Genomic DNA, 17,423 nt, shown 5'->3' on the forward strand with positions numbered 1-17,423 from the left:
GAATCGTGCACTGTATCTCGTAATGGAATGCTCTATCTTGCAATTTCTTGGCTTGCAATGTCTCGCAACTTCCGTAAAGCGGGGCCTATCATAAATGAATAGGCTAAAATATTCTACACACAACAGACTGAAGACTTAACACACACTCGCATTATTAGGGAAGAGAAAGAGCAGGAGAGACAGCGTGAGGAAGAGAGAGGAGTGGGCAGGCAGAAAGAATGTCTTTCTAATCTGTTTCTCGCAATGTCTTGTCTTGCATGCTTCCCAAATTCACCAAACTAGCCTAAAGTTCACCCCTTCCTCTCTAGTTGTATTAAAATGACTTTCCCCATGTATAGATTACCGTCTTGTTAAGCAATAACAAGGAAAATAATGTTTTCTGATAATTGTACTGTTTTTAAAATTTTGTGGGGGAAAATAGATTTTTCGGTTCTGGATTTTTCTTAACGTTAAGGATCCCAACTTCGTTTAAACGTTTGAATGTTTAAACATTTCCACCCCTAGTGGAAAGGAACACATCCATCCATCAGAACATTAACACCAGGCCCCCAGGGTCCGATCTGGAGCATAAAGTCATGAGCTCTGCTGAGCTCTGCTGGTCGGCTACTGCGTAGCAACCTAGTGGTGCCAAAAGCCCTGGTCTGCCCTAGAAAGACTATGTAAATTACCATAACCAGAATGCCCCCCCCCCCCCCAAAAAAAAGGCCTCTAAAATGTGTTTATCATGATCAAGTTCGATCCCCACTGTGAATACTTTTAAAGTTTGCTACAAATTAAGATACTTAATTAAATAATGATCCATTCTGACTACAACAGTTGTCATCACACAGGACCACGTGCTGACACAGACCAATCACGGCCGGCAGGCTACGGGGAGGATCGCGCCCTCATGTACTCTCTTTGTACGTGCACCAAAGCGGGTGTAGTGTGTTATCCAGATGAGAGCACGAAGTCAACGAGCCTGTGGTTGACTCGCTCAGTCAGGATGCAAACGACTACATTGACCATCATTCTATGCTCCTGATTCCTGCATACAAGAAAAAACTAAATTAGGAAGCACCAGTGACTCGGTCAATAGAAAAGGGGTCAGATGAAGCAGATGCTAAGCTACCGGACTGTTTTGCTAGCACAGACTGGAATATGTTCCGGGATTCTTCCGATATAATTGAGGAGTACACCACATCAGTCACTGGCTTCATCAATAAGTGCATCGATGACGTCATCCCCACAGTGACTGTACGTACATACCCCAACCAGAAGCCATGGATTACAGGCAACATCCGCACTGAGCTAAAGGGTAGAGCTGCCGCTTTCAAGGAGCGGAACACTAACCCGGAAGCTTATAGAAATCCCGCTATGCCCTCCGAGGAACCATCAAACAGGCAAAGCGTCAATACAGGACTAAGTTCGAATCGTACTACCCCCGGCTCCGACGCGCGTCGGGTGTGGCAGGGCTTGCAAACTATTACAGACTACAATGGGAAGCACAGCCGTGAGCTGCCCAGTGACACGAGTCTACCAGATGAGCTAAATTACTTCTATGCTCGCTAACACTGAAACATGCATGAGAGCATCAGCTGTTCCGGACGACTGTGTGATCACGCTCTCCGCAGCCGAGTAAGACCTTTAAACAGGTCAACATTCACATTCACCGCAGGGCCAGACAGATTACCAGGACGTGTACTCCGAGCATTCGTTAACCAACTGACAAGTGTCTTCATTGACAATTTTCAAACTCTCCCTGTCTGAGTCTGTAATACCAACATGTTTCAAGCAGACCACCATAGTCCCTGTGCCCAAGAACACTAAGGTAACCTGCCTAAATGACTACCGACCCGTAGCACTCATGTCTGTAGCTATGAAGTGCTTTGAAAGGCTGGCCATGGCCCACATCAACACCATTATCCCAGAAACCCTAGACCTACTCCAATTTGCATACTGCCCCAACAGATCCACAGATGATGCAATCTCTATTGCACTCCACACTGCCCTTTCACACATGGACAAAAGGAACACCTATGTGAGAATGCTATTCATTGACAACACATACGCCACGCTCATCCTCAACCAGGGGCCCCTCAGGGGTGAGTGCTCAGTCCACTCCTGTACTCCCTGTTCACCCACGCACCGTCATTAAGTTTGCTGATGACACAATACTGATCACCGACAACGACAAGAAAGCCTATAGGGAGGAGGTCAGAGACCTGGCCATATGGTTCCAGGACAACACCATCTCCCTCAACGTGATCAAGACAAATGAGATGGTTGTGGAATACAGGAAAAGGAGGACTGAGCACAAGACAAGGCACTACAGCCCAGTACACCACTGGGGTCAAGCTTCCTGCCATCCAGGACCTATAGGATGTGGATGACATCAGGGCTATTACTATCTACTAGTTTTATACCCCTTTTTCATGGTATCCAATTGGTAGTAGTAGTTACTGTCTTGTCTCATCGCTGCAACTGCCTCTCCCAAGATCGAGAGTCGTGCGTCCTCCTAAACACAACCCAACCCGCACCAATGTGTCGGAGGAAACACCGTACCCCTAGCGCCCAGGGCACAGTGTGGCGTTCACTACTCCCAGCCCGCCACAGGAGTCGCTAGTGCACGATGAGACAAGGATATCCCTGCTGGCCAAACCCTCCCTAACCCAGACAACGCTGGGCCAATTATGCGTCGCCCCATGAGCCTCCCGGTCGCGGCCGGCTGCGGCAGAGCCTGGGCTCGAACCCAGAGTCTCTGGTGGCACAGCTATCACTGCGATGCAGTGCCTTCGACCACTGTGCCACCCGGGAGGCCACTATCTACTAGTTTTAATGTCTAGCATTAACACTAAAACCGTTGGGCCTTGAGGAACCCCCCTTCGAGCTAATGAGCAGTCATTCTGACTGCAATATTCTAACAGTGCAATACATACATTTCATATATGCTATCGCAAAAATAATCATTTGTTGGTGTTTATTAAGGTATCATGTAACATTAGAATACGAATAACACATATATTTCAAATAACACAATAGCATTTTCATTCGTCTACAGGCTAATTAAACATAAAATAAAGAAATTTCAATCAATTTTATTCGTGGAGTGCCTTTGGTATAACTATGAAACAGAACGCATATGTGTTGGAACGTGATAACAGCTTCTTATACAGCGACAAAATAAAATACCCCAACCACGCGGACGCACCGTCAGCAAGACGCGTGTCGGATGTCACATAAACAACGAAAGTTGGTGAGTGCGTTGCTGATGTTGTTTTTTGCTTGATACAGTGGGGAGAACAAGTATTTGATACACTGCCGATTTTGCAGGTTTTCCTACTTACAAAGCATGTAGAAGTCTGTAATTTTTATCATAGGTACACTTCAACTGTGAGAGACGGAATCTAAAACAAAAATCCAGAAAATCACATTGTATGATTTTTAAGTAATTAATTTGCATTTTATTGCATGACATAAGTATTTGATACATCAGAAAAGCAGAACTTAATATTTGGTACAGAAACCTTTGTTTGCAATTACAGAGATCATACGTTTCCTGTAGTTCTTGACCAGGTTTGCACACACTGCAGCAGGGATTTTGGCCCACTCCTCCATACAGACCTTCTCCAGATCCTTCAGGTTTCGGGGCTGTCGCTGGGCAATACGGACTTTCAGCTCCCTCCAAAGATTTTCTATTGGGTTCAGGTCTGGAGATTGGCTAGGCCACTCCAGGACCTTGAGATGCTTCTTACGGAGCCACTCCTTAGTTGCCCTGGCTGTGTGTTTCGGGTCGTTGTCATGCTGGAAGACCCAGCCACGACCCCTTCAATGCTCTTACTGAGGGAAGGAGGTTGTTGGCCAAGATCTCGCGATACATGGCCCCATCCATCCTCCCCTCAATACGGTGCAGTCGTCCTGTCCCCTTTGCAGAAAAGCATCCCCAAAGAATGATGTTTCCACCTCCATGCTTCACGGTTGAGATGGTGTTCTTGGGGTTGTACTCATCCTTCTTCTTCCTCCAAACACGGCGAGTGGAGTTTAGACCAAAAAGCTCTATTTTTGTCTCATCAGACCACATGACCTTCTCCCATTCCTCCTCTGGATCATCCAGATGGTCATTGGCAAACTTCAGACGGGCCTAGGCATGCGCTGGCTTGAGCAGGGGGACCTTGCGTGCGCTGCAGGATTTTAATCCATGACGGCGTAGTGTGTTACTAATGGTTTTCTTTGAGACTGTGGTCCCAGCTCTCTTCAGGTCATTGACCAGGTCCTGCCGTGTAGTTCTGGGCTGATCCCTCACCTTCCTCGTGATCATTGATGCCCCACGAGGTGAGATCTTGCATGGAGCCCCAGACCGAGGGTGATTGACCGTCATCTTGAACTTCTTCCATTTTCTAATAATTGCGCCAACAGTTGTTGCCTTCTCACCAAGCTGCTTGCCTATTGTCCTGTAGCCCATCCCAGCCTTGTGCAGGTCTACAATTTTAGCCCTGATGTCCTTACACAGCTCTCTGGTCTTGGCCATTGCGGAGAGGTTGGAGTCTGTTTGATCGAGTGTGTGGACAGGTGTCTTTTATACAGGTAACGAGTTCAAACAGGTGCAGTTAATACAGGTAATGATTGGAGAACAGGAGGGCTTCTTAAAGAAAAACTAACAGGTCTGTGAGAGCTGGAATTCTTACTGGTTGGTAGGTGATCAAATACTTATGTCATGCAATAAAATGCTAATTAATTACTTAGAAATCATACAATGTGATTTTCTGGATTTTTGTTTTAGATTCCGTATCTCACAGTTGAAGTGTACCTATGATAAAAAATTACAGACCTCTACATGCGTTGTAAGTAGGAAAACCTGCAAAATCGGCAGTGTATCAAATACTTGTTCTCCCCACTGTATGTAGGGCCTGCTCTCTCAGGAATTACGTTATGTGATGATAATCGGCCCATAGCATTGTCACCGGCTTGATTATTCAAACAGTGCCATCCCTTCCACTCTCTTGTCTCACTGCGCACCTGCTCAGTGAGCACCGCCATTTTTGCTCTTAGGCCTCTGAAGTGTAGGCTCAGGCTGAGGCTCAGAATCAGAAGAATACTCGTCAGAGATGTCATGATTCATTTGTACCCCACCATCTGAGTCATTTTCATTCAAATTGTGTAGCAACACTAATACAGCATGTGCATCCATTTGTCTTGATCTTCTTGCCATTGTAAATTATGCACACTCAATGTGCACTCCAAGTAGGACAGAGTAGACTGATAAGACTGCTTGGAATTCAGTGGACTGATATTGGCTACATACAATATTGAGATTATAATTCAAATAGATCAATACAATAGAATGGCCCGCCCTGTTCTTCATTGACCATTAATGATTACATAATTATGCATCGTTCACTTCTCCTTGCTCATCAACTCACCCATTCTCCCACATCATACTTTAATATGTTTAAATTTGGGGTTTTCCACATTTTAATACATTACAGCATTATTCTAAAATTGATTCAAATGTTTTTTCCCCCTTCATCAATCTACACACAATACACCACAATAACAAAGCAAAAATAGGTTTTTATACAAAAATGAAAAAAAATATGTTTTAATAAAAAACTGAAAAATAGACATTTACATAAGTATTCAGACCCTTTACTCAGTACTTTGTTGAAGCATCTTTGGCAGTGATTACAGCCTCAAGTCTTCTTGGGTATGACGCTACAAGCTTGGCACACCTGTATTTGGGGAGTTTCTCCCATTCTTCTCTGCAGATCCTCTCAAGCTCTGTCAGGTTGGATGGGGAGCATAGTAGAACAGCTTTTTCAGGTCTCTCCAGAGATTTTTCGATCGGGTTCAAGTCCAGGCTCTGGCTGGGCCACTCAAGGATGTTCAAAGACTTGTTCCGAAGCCACTCCTGCGTTGTCTTGGCTGTGTGCTTAGGGTCATTGTCCTTTTGTAAGGTGAACCTTCGCCCCAGGCTGAGGTGCTAAGCGCCCTTGAGCAGGTTTTCGTCAAGGATCTCTCTGTACTCTGCTTCGTTCATCTTTCCCTCGATCCTGACTAGTCTCCCAGTCCCTGCAGCTGAAAAACATCCCCACAACATGATGCTACCACCACCATGCTTCATCGTTGTGACAGTGCCAGGTTTCCTCCAGACGTGACACTTGGCATTCAGGCCAAAGACTTCAATCTTGGTTTCATCAGACCAGAGAATCTTGTGTCTCATGGTCTGAGAGTCAATTAGTTGCCTTTTAACAAACTTCAAGCGGGCTGTCATGTGTGTTTTACTGAGGAGTAGCTTCTGTCTGGCCACTGTACCACAAAGGCCTGATTGGTGGAGTGCTGCAGAGATGGTTGTCCTTCTGGAAGGTTCTCCCATCTCCACAGAGGAACTCTGGAGCTCTGTCAGAGTGACCGGTCACCTCCCTGACAAAGGCCCTCCTCTCCCGATGTCTCAGTTTGGCCAGGCAGCCAGCTCTAGGAAGAGTGTTGGTCGTTCCAAACTTCTTCCATTTAAGAATGATGGAGGCCACTGTGTTCTTGGAGACCTTCAATTATGCAGACATTTTTTGGTAGCCTGCCCCAGATCTGTGCCTCGACACAATCCTATCTTGGAGCTCTACGGACAATTCCTTCGACCTCATGGCTTGGTTTTTGCTCTGACATGCACTGTCAACTGTGGGACTTTACAGTTGAAGTCGGAAGTTTACATACACGTAGGTTGGAGTCATTAAAATTCATTTTTCAACCACTCCACAAATTTCTTGTTAACAAACTATAGTTCTGCAACATTCAAACCGAACAGTGTACCAAACAAGCATTTGGTCACCTTCACCAGAAAGATTTGGATGGGCTAAAACTGTTGATTTCTGGACACATTTGTGGACACTCTTACCAGAGGCTGACAAAGTGAGGTGTGGTTGCAAAAGTAGCCACTTTGTTGTCGGAAGTGTTGATGCAAGGATGCTGGATTGTCATGCATTGCATTATGACATTGTGCTGGCACATGTGAACAAGGTCCTAACTCTTTAATTTTCTTCACTAATCACAACGTAAGGAATACATTTGATGTATTTTTTACTTGATTTCATGTTTTTTTTATTTATGTAGAAAATGTACATTTATATGACTATGGATTCATTACATCTCCATTGGCGGCCATTTTGAATTCTGCTTCCTTGTTAATTTTGAAATGAGCACTCTGTCTTGGATGTTTTCATATCACCTGAGGAATGTTTGTACCAAATTGCATGCATTTTTATCTGTTGCAATACAGTTTTCGTCGTTAAATACTGGCTATTATGGCAGCCATTTAAAATTTTGCAGTAACTCACTTCCTGTTCAATTTTGAAATGGGAACCCCTTCTGGGATGTTTTCATATCACCGGAGGAATGTTTGTACCAAATGTCATGCTTGCAACTGCTTCGTAAAGGGTATTTTATGTCCTAAGGCCCTTGACAACTACCTGCTATAGCCCATTACCCTTAACAACTCAGAAACAACCGTCTAGCCACTGTAGCTATCCAACAAAGTTTGTTTTCTTCAGCTGGCTGACAGCAGCTGCCCTAATCTATCATCTTTACATTCAGTACAGCCATTGTTACTGTGACAGTTGCATCCTCTTAACCGCATTGACAGATGCAAAATTATTCCCATGAATACATTGGGAGAAGTCGGTCTTTAGGTTTCATATTTCATTTGGCAAGTTTTGCAATAGAGTAATAATGTTTGCACATGAACAATGGTGCCCCCTACTGAATAAAGTACGCTAATGCACTGTAATAGACTAGAACTACTGTATGACTCAGCATTTTATGCTATACAGAAACATATGTGTATTGAACATCAAAAACAGGAAATAACAGATATTTTCAACAACAAAGACAAAACCAGTGTGAAGAGCCAAAAAATGATTACCCATACTTGACCAAGGCAACATACACAAAACAATGAAAAGTGCAGACTTGAGTAAGCCTACCTACTTGACCATTTCCATTCAGTACAAAGATGATCAATGAAAAGAAACAGTGCATCATTTACATTTTTCATAGTCATAAAGGCAACAAGAAAAACAAAAACAATTTCTCTAACAGCCTACAATACAAGGGCAGACAGTGATTTGGAGGCCCCTGGCAGAGGCCAGGCCGAGGTCAGGCAGAGACAGTTTTTTATTTTCACTTCAAAAAGTAGATTACTTTCAGATGTTCATACAAAATAATTCCAGCATCTGTACTGGAGAACGCATCCGAGAGGGGGGGGAGTTTCTCCCATTCTTCTCTACAGATCCTCTCAAGCTCTGTCAGATTGGATGGGGAGCGTTGCTGTACAGCTATTTTCAGGTCTGTCCAGAGATGTTCAATCGGGTTCAAGTCCGGGCTCTGGCTGGGTCACTCAAGGAGATTCTTAGACTTGTCCCGAAGCCACTCCTGCATTGTCTTGGCTGTGTGCTTAGGGTCATTGTCCTGTTGGAAGGTGAACCTTCGCCCAAGTCTGAGGTCTTGAGTGCTCTGGAGCAGGTAATAATCAAGGATCTCTCCCTACTTTGCTCCGTTCATCTTTCCCACGATCTCGACTAGTCTCCCAGTCTCTGCCGCTGAAAAACATCCCCACAGCATGATGCTGCCACCTCCATGCTTCACTGTAGGGATGGTGCCAGGTTTCTTCCAGACGTGACACTTGACATTCAGGCCAAAGAGTTCAATCTTGGTTTCATCAGCCCAGAAAATCTTGGGTCAGTGTCCAACGGCCTGGGCTGGGCAGAGGGATTCTGACTAGTGGCCTGACACTGGGCTTGGTGAGTCAGATGGGGATCCAGGGGCGGCTCAGGTAAGTAGCATTCCCGTGTCTCACAGAGCCTTGAGGGCTTGAAGAGTAAGGCACCTGATAAGGCCATTAGGGTTGGAGGTCGAGAAGGTGCAACTAAGTGTTCCACAGGCTCATTCCTTGCATGTTGGGGTACAGGTGAGGTGTATGACCTTAGGCAGTTGTAGTGGATTACTTGGGTCTCAGTAGTCTGGTCCAGCAGTTACCTGATCCTGTAGGTTACACCAGGATCCTCTTCTGTAGATCCAAGGCACTCAGTGTGGTGAAAGCTTGTGACATGCTGTCATAGGGTTGTTAAGCCACACAAGGTCTCCTGATTTGTAGGGGATGTGCCTGACATTTTTGTCATAGTTGTGTTTTTGTTGTAAGTGAGCATGTTCTCTGTTCTGTGCAGCAGATCCAAGGGAAGACTGGAGCTTGTGGGTAAGTTGACTTACATAATCTTCTGGCGTTCCAGGTGTGGAGGCTGTCATTCTCCCTTCTCGACCATGTGTCAGAAAGAAGGGGCTGAAACCAGTTGTAGAGTGAGTGCTGCTGTTGTAGGCCAGGGCAACTTGGTTGAGGCACTCGTTCCACTCGCCAGGCTGTTCGGGCAGTGTCTTGGCCAGCTGATTGATAAGTGTCCTATTAAATCTTTCCACCATCCCATCACATTGTGGATGATAGGGGCTGGTCCTGGGGCCTCATTTATAAAACGTGCTTACGATCAATTTTGATCTTAAGTATGACTTACGCAGAAAAGTAGTTATTTATAAAGCTTTACTTTGACGTGGAAATGATCTTCTCTCTACGCAAAGTCTAGACTTGACGTAAGTGATTTTCCTGCTGGTTATGTAGGGGTATTGCAGTTTGGGACATATGTGTCCAAGCCTGTGGTGAACTTTGCATTAGCTTTATGAACAATTTGTTAGGAATTATCAATTAAAGGTGTGAGGAATTAATTGCCAGACGCAAGGTGTTTTGAATTAAAAACAGGATGCGATGTTCTATAAATAGTGTCAAATTGGAAAAAAGTAACCATGGCTGTTCTTGCGTTATTGGAAGACATTGAAAACCATGCTTTTAGAAGGGAGAGAGTTTTCAGAGACCGGAATGACTTTTTTGTGCATGACGATCCATGGCTTATAAATCGCAATCGTCTCCCAAGAAATGTTCTGTTAGATTTATGTGCGGATTTAGCCGCTAATCTGGAAAGGAAGACACGCTGTAATCATGCCATACCCGTATCTGTCCAAGTACTGTCCACTCTGGGATTCCTCGCTACTGGGACATTCCAGAGGGAAATGAGTGACAGGTCAGGTATATCAGAGCCATTATTCAGCTGCATCCTGCCACAAGTGATCGAGGCTATTCTACACGTATTGTCCACGAGATACATTAGTTTCCCATTTACAGCCGGCGAACAGGCGATCAAAGCCGAGTTTGTCAACTCATTTAATTTCCCAGGGGTCATAGGTGCAGTTGACAGCACGCATATTGCCATACGCACACCATGTACATGTTAACAGGAAGAATTTCCATTCATTGCATGTTCAAATCATCTGCGATGACCGTATGCAACTACTCTAATGTATGCTCCAAGTGGCCAGAGTCTACGCACGACTCATTCATTCTGCACCACAGCAGAGTAGACCTGTGTTTAGAACCTGGTGAGGATGGAGGCGGGTGGCTTCTCTGTGAGTAATTTTCTTTCAGTGTATAATAGCCTATTAACCGTGCAAAATAATGTAACACAACGGTTTTACGCTATTAGGTGACCAGGGCTATCCACTGAAAACGTGACTTCTCACTCCCTTTGCCGATCCCCAAACAGCAGAGAAAATGCGCTACAATTTGGCGCACGGCAGAACAAGGTCGGTTGTGGAGTGCACCATCGGACTGCTGAAGGGCAGGTGCCATCAATTTTAAGGTAATTTGAGATTTATAGATCACAGATGCGTAAGTTACAAACGGGCTTCTTAGAAACTGCATAAGCAAGGTTTATATTGCTCAGTATCTTTTATGAATCGAACGTAAGCACACTGTCGGAAATTAACTTACGACCAAGTTGAAGTATAAATCTAAGAACATTTTTATAAATGAGGCCCCAGGTCTTTTTAACTCCCAGCAACTAGCAAAGACTCGGACAATGTCAGCCTTGAACTGACGTTCTTGGTCAGTGTGCAATGTCTCTGGTGTGCTGTGTTCCCTGACAAAGTTCACTACACTTGGTCACAGTTGTAGTGTGCTGGTCTTTCATGGCGTAGAGGTTGATGTACTTAGAAAAGTAATCCTGTACCACAAGCACATATCTGTTGCCTCGGCTGGTGATCGGCAGTTCCAGAATGACAGCCGTGACTTTCTGAAATGGCTTGGTTGCTACCACTGTCTTCATAGGTGCTTTCAGGTGTGGTGTAGGAGCCCTCCTGGTGTCACATGGGATGCACTGCTTACACCATTCCCGTATGTCATGCAACATGAAAGGCCAGTAGCAGAGTTGGTGAGCATGTTGCAAGACCTTGTCAGCTGACAGATGGCCTGCCAAAGGGTTACAGTGAAGGAGTTGGAGTACATCTTCCAGTATGGACTGAGGCACAATGACCTGATAGATGACTGACTTTGAGGCAGGGTTTTAGATTTGTCAGCAGAGCAGACCACCGTTGAATATCAGTCTATGGAATTCGTGTCAGAGTGCTTTCTATGCTGGCCTGCGATGATTCATCTGCCAATGAGGCGGTTTCTGACCTTTTGTTCTCCAACTGATAACTTCAGCCAGGATGGTGTCCTGCTGCTGCTCTTCCCATAGGTCCTGTCCCGTATTGGAGATTTTGTGGACAAAGATAGAGGAAGCTTCCACCTGAGGTGTATCCGGTACTTGCCGGTACTCTGGAGAGGCAGGACAGTACTGGCGGTCGTTCAGGTGAGTAGTAGGCTTGTGATGGATGTTGAGCTTGACGGCTGGTGAGAAGCCACATGCTCCCCTTGCAGAGTTATTGGACGGGATGGAGGTCCTTTTGGCCTAGAAGCCCAAACACTCTGTGAGGTTCTGTTTTTCCCCCTGTAGCTGGCGTACCTCACTCGTCAGGACATTCACAGTGAGCGTCAGCAGTTCCACAGCATGAAGGAACTTCTCATCCGTGTCATTAGAACGAACCATAACAACCTGGTCTGGGGCCGGTGCCACTGGTGGGTACTCAGCATGTAGTTGGAGAGCTGCACGTGCTCTTTCACAGCGACTTGCGACGAGCAGGGCCTCTGATCCATTTTCATAAATTTTCACCTGCAAGGTAAGGTCCAATCCGGCCACAAAGCAGCAAAACTTCTCCCCTTTTTGTGCTTTGTGGTCATAGTCTGGGAAGGCCTCCAGAACCAGACAACTGATGTCAGCACTGTACACATCCAAGCTCTCACCGGGCTTCCTAGGGCGAGCATTCACAAATGTCTGAAAGAATGGAAGAGAGTGCCTGGGGCCAAAGACTTCCTTCCGTTTGGTCTTGACAACAGAGTAGGTCTTCTGAACGATTGGTGAAAGGCTGTCCCAGTAAAGGAATGCTGCATCAGCTAAGTGTGTGGGTAATACTGATGCTAGCACAGGGTCCAACTCCACATCTGGCAGATTGTACATAGCTTGTACAGCCACTTCAAGGCGACGAGACCAGCTAGCAAATGACTCAGTGCCATCTCCCTGAAAAGCTGGTGGTAGGTCAATTTACAGAGTCATTAGCATTGTCCAAAGGTCCAGCTCCATTAGCATTGGCCCGAGATTCAGGATCATTGTTAGCATTGTTCAAAGATTCAGTCAGACATGCTGTTCCAAGAAATATTATTATTATTTTTCCATGGACATTGTGGATACCTTCACCAGCTAGCACTAAGATAAAGTAGTCTTCTGGACAGCTGGTAATAGCTAGCTATTTGCTTTTTCTGAGAGATTTTGAGGATTTTGTCACTTTTGCCACATTCCAATAAATATCATCGGTGTAAAGTACTTAACTAAAAATACTTGAAAGTACTACCTAAGTACTTTTTGGGGATATCTGTACTTTACTTTACTATTTATATATTTGACAAATTTTACTTTTACTTCACTACATTCCTGAAGAAAATGATGTACTTTTTACTCCATACATTTTCCCAGACACCCAATAGTAAAGTACTTGTTACATTTTGAATGCTTAGCAGGACAGGACAATTATCTAATTCACACACTTATCAAGAAAACATCCCTGGTCATCCCTACTGCCTCTGCTCTGGCGGACTCACTAAACACATGCTTCGTTTGTAAATTATGTCTGAGTGTTGGAGCGTGCCCCTGGCTATCTGTAAAAAATAAATACAAATTAAATGGTGCTGTCTGGTTTGCTTAATATCAAATTTAAAAAAGTAAAAAATTCACATGCGCCGAATACAACAGGTGTCGACCTTACCTTGAAATGCTTACTTACAAGCCCTTAACCAACAATGCAGTTCAAGAAATAGAGTTAATAAAATATTTACTAAATTAACTAAAGTAAAAAAATCTAATCAATCTAAAAGAAATACAATACATAACAATAACGAGGCTATATACAGGGGGTACCGGTACCGAGTCAATGTGCGGTTAGGTGAGGTAATTTGTAAAGTGGGGGCGGGGGTCAATGTAAATAGTCTGGGTTGCCATTTGATTAATTTAGTTTCTCAGCTGTCTTATGGCTTGGGGGTAGAAGCTGTTAAGGAGCCTTTTAGTCCTAGACTTGGCGCTCCAGCACGTAAGGAATTTTAAAGGATTTATACTTTTACTTTTTATACTTAAGGTAATTTTAGCAATTATATTTACTTTCGATACTTAAGTATATTTAAAAACAAAAACGTTTAGACTTTTACTCAAGTAGAATTTTCTTGGGTGACTTTCACTTTTACTTGAGATTCTATTAAGGTATTTTTTACTCAAGTATGAAAATGCTGTACTTTTTTCACCACTGATAAATATTGAGGGTCTGATTCTGGTGACATGACGGTCTATGCTTGACTGCCGTTTGACTGCCGCAGATACACAATAATCTCATCATGTAGACGAGACAACCCGCACGGCATACCCACACTGTATCTGCAAGCTATTGGCTAGAGGGCAGGTATCAAGACCAGTGTATGCACATTTGCTATTTATCGCAACAGTTTTTGCAACAAAACTATCAGTAGAGTTGAAAATGCATTGGAAACACATTGAACTTTAGATTTTTATTCGGTATATCAAAACGTAAGCGAAAAACTACATTTTGTGTGCACTACCTCATCACACACTGATTTTTTATCCGCAACAAGTCCATTCGGTGGAAACATACCACTGATGGGAAAATGCACGTATTTACTTCATTCTAGAATATTTGCTTGAAAATCTGCTGCCAATTGGATGGAAACCTAGGGGGGGGCTCATCTTTGTATCTGCGCCATTATAGCGTCTGTGACAGCATGGGCAGCACCATTGCCGTTATCTCGATGGTGCTTCTTCACAGTTGGCTGATACTCCAACCGGGTCATCAGGAGGGATCAGCCAATGACGTTGGAAGTCCCAGCCAGTTGACTACATTAAATGTGTCCTCACTAGTTACCACAGCTAAAGATTCAAACTTGTCTATTTCGTAAAAATTCATGAAAACTAAAATGTGCTTTTTTTTAAACCTTTAAAACAACGGTCGGACATCTTGGGCGCAGTCACCAGTTCTTATTATACCTGTGGTTTGCATACGCCGTTTCGTGGTTGCCTCCATCTTGCTAGTTACGGTTTTACTTCGACTACTCCACCTGCGTACTATTAATGGGCAGGGGCGCAAGGAGCAATGTCATTACAAGCATGAGCAGCAGGAGGCTTTTGGGCATTCTGCCAGTGTTGCAGGGGAAGTGGCTCTGCTTGGCTGCGACTAGTTCTGGGTGGGGAAAAAAATGAATTTTTGCACTACCACCAGTGGGGAGAGGAAATGGAAATCTGTGGGCACCACAGTGACCATAACCGCAAGAAACATGAAAAGTAATGTTGTGCGTGCAGCTGTATGCAAGTAACTTGTTGAGAATCAGGGGTTGAATCCAGTTCAGTGAACAGAACCGAAAACATTAAATAACAGGAACGAAAGTGATCCATACTGTTCCTGAACAGAACCGTTATTTTAAAGGCATTGGGAACATGTTTATAACGTTATTTAACGTTCCAGGCATTTATTTCTAGTCCCACAAAAAAAAACATAACCAAGAGCCTATGCAAAGCCCTCACTCTGTCACTCAGAAACGTATTCCAGTGTCTGCCTGCAAGCTGGAAATCTTTGCCTGTATGTGTTTAGGGTACCTGCCCCTCCCCCTCCCTGATTCAGGAGATTGGGAGAGAGATTTTGAATTAGCTAGAGAAGAATGGATTAACTTTTTTAATGCTAATTAAGGATCCTATAGGCCTAGTTATCACGTTTCACATTGGATTTATTAACTACAAAAAGGTAGGACGTGTTTTTAATTTTGGCGCCGCTCTGCACACACAAGCTTGTTAGCTAGCTAACTCAAGCTTGTTAGCTAAAAGGACATTCAAAGTTCTCCAATTGAAGCCGCTTCTCCTAGGTATAATTCTGTTGACCTAATTCAGATAATGCATGTCATAACAAGATGCACAGAGCTTCAAACCTCCTCCTCAACCCTCTCTTGCTATCTCCTCACCTAGGGCGAGCATTCGCAAAATTTCAGTCGCATCTTGCGCCATAGGCTACACTAATCTGTCCATCACGCATGTAAACAACTAGCTTGCTTGCTCTTTCCGAACTGATTGGTGAAGGAATTTAATGAGATAAATGTAAAAAACTGTTGATTTCACAGGTAAACAACAGGTGTAGACTAACAGTGAAATGCTAACTTACGGGTCCTTCCCAACAATGCAGAGAAAAATAAATAGAAAAGTAAAACGCGTCATAAAAGTAATAATAAATACACAATGAGTAATGATAACTTATAGTTTCTATGTACATCACCAACCTCAAGACAAGCGTACAATCTGTTGAGTCGTATGTCTCCAAATGTTTAATGTGGTTTTCATGTGGGTTTGTGTGTGTCTGTGTGTGACACTGCTTGTCCTTCTGGGCCTTCTTCTCCATCTCCTCGCGCTGCTTGATGTCGTAGATGAGTGTGAAGAGGTCACGCAAGTCAATGATCAGGGGCTCTGCCTGCCAGGGAGGGAGGGAGGGATGTGAAGGAAGAGGAGCACACACCTTCATCATCTTCCAGACGACACACACGTACTTCACAAACACACAAAAGTCGCAATCCCAACTGTGGTGTCCCTCCTTCCCAGAGGAGTAGTCCATGGCCCGGTGGTAGTCGAAGGCCTGGGTATCCTTGACGATATAGGAGATCTCATCCACCGAGTGGTGATGCAGCAGAACCTGAACACACAGGCAGGAAGTGACATAAGTTAGAGTTAGGAAGTGATGTAGTAGATCTGAGAAACAGGGAAGAGGAAGTGACAGATCAGGACGAGGAAATGGACCATACAAAATGGAGGGGGCTTGGAGACCCATGTGGGATACTGTAGGGTTAAGGTCATGATTTTATAGTTTAGTTAGATCTGGGAGTTTTTTCAGACATGTGACCTGTCTAGGAAAATTCCTTGATCTACTGAATTTCATAAATTCTTGAAATAATGTTTTGTTTCTAAATGAGGGAATGAACTGGGAGTTCACGGTAAGTAGGCAGGCAGACTTTGATGACCAGTCTGATGAGACAGGACAAGTGTTCAACGCTGCTACCCATCCCTGGAGTTGGCCGCGGCACTCAGGGGTAAGCAGAGGTCAGGGGTCATCAACAGTCATGATAAGTGGGAACAACAGGATGCATCTGACACACACACAGACACACAAAATAAAAGTTGTTATTGTTTGTGCTGCACACACATACACACACACTGAAGAGAGCCTCAGGAAAGGTGGGTGTAACAGAGTGCTATTATTTGTAGTTACTTATATCCGCCATCAGATGACAGTAAGTGCCACACCTTACTACAGTAACTGTGCTGGGGTTAGTACACTACATGACCAAAAGTGCTCGTCGAACATCTCATTCCAAAATCATGGGCATTAATATGGAGTTGGTTGGTCCCCCCTTTGCTGCTATAACAGCCTCCACTCTTCTGTGAAGGCTTTCCACTAGCTGTTGGAACATTGCTGAGGGGACTTGCTTCCATTCAGCCACAAGAGCATTAGTAAGGTCGGGCACTGATGTTGAGCGATTAAGCCTGGCTCGCAGTCGGCGTTCCAATTCATCCCAAAGGTGTTCGATGGGGTTGAGGTCAGGGCTCTGTGCAGGCCAGTCAAGTTCTTCCACACCGATCTCAACAAACCATTTCTGTATGGACCTATCTGAAACAGGAAAGGGCCTTCCCCAAGCTGCTGCTACTAAGTTGGAAGCACAGAATCATCTAGAATGTCATTGTGTACTGTAGCTTTAACATTTCCCTTCACTGGAACTAAGGGGCCTATCCTGAACCATGAAGATCAGCCCCAGACCATAATTTCTCCTCCACCAAACTGTACAGTTGGCACTATGCATTGGGGCAGGTAGCATTCTCCTGGCATAAGCCAGAACCATTGTTTTCCGTCGGAACGTCAGATTGTGAAGCATGATTCACCACGCCAGAAAA

Source organism: Salvelinus alpinus, chromosome 30 (genome assembly GCF_045679555.1).
Source record: "Salvelinus alpinus chromosome 30, SLU_Salpinus.1, whole genome shotgun sequence".
In the NCBI taxonomy this organism is placed as follows: Eukaryota; Metazoa; Chordata; class Actinopteri; order Salmoniformes; family Salmonidae; genus Salvelinus; species Salvelinus alpinus.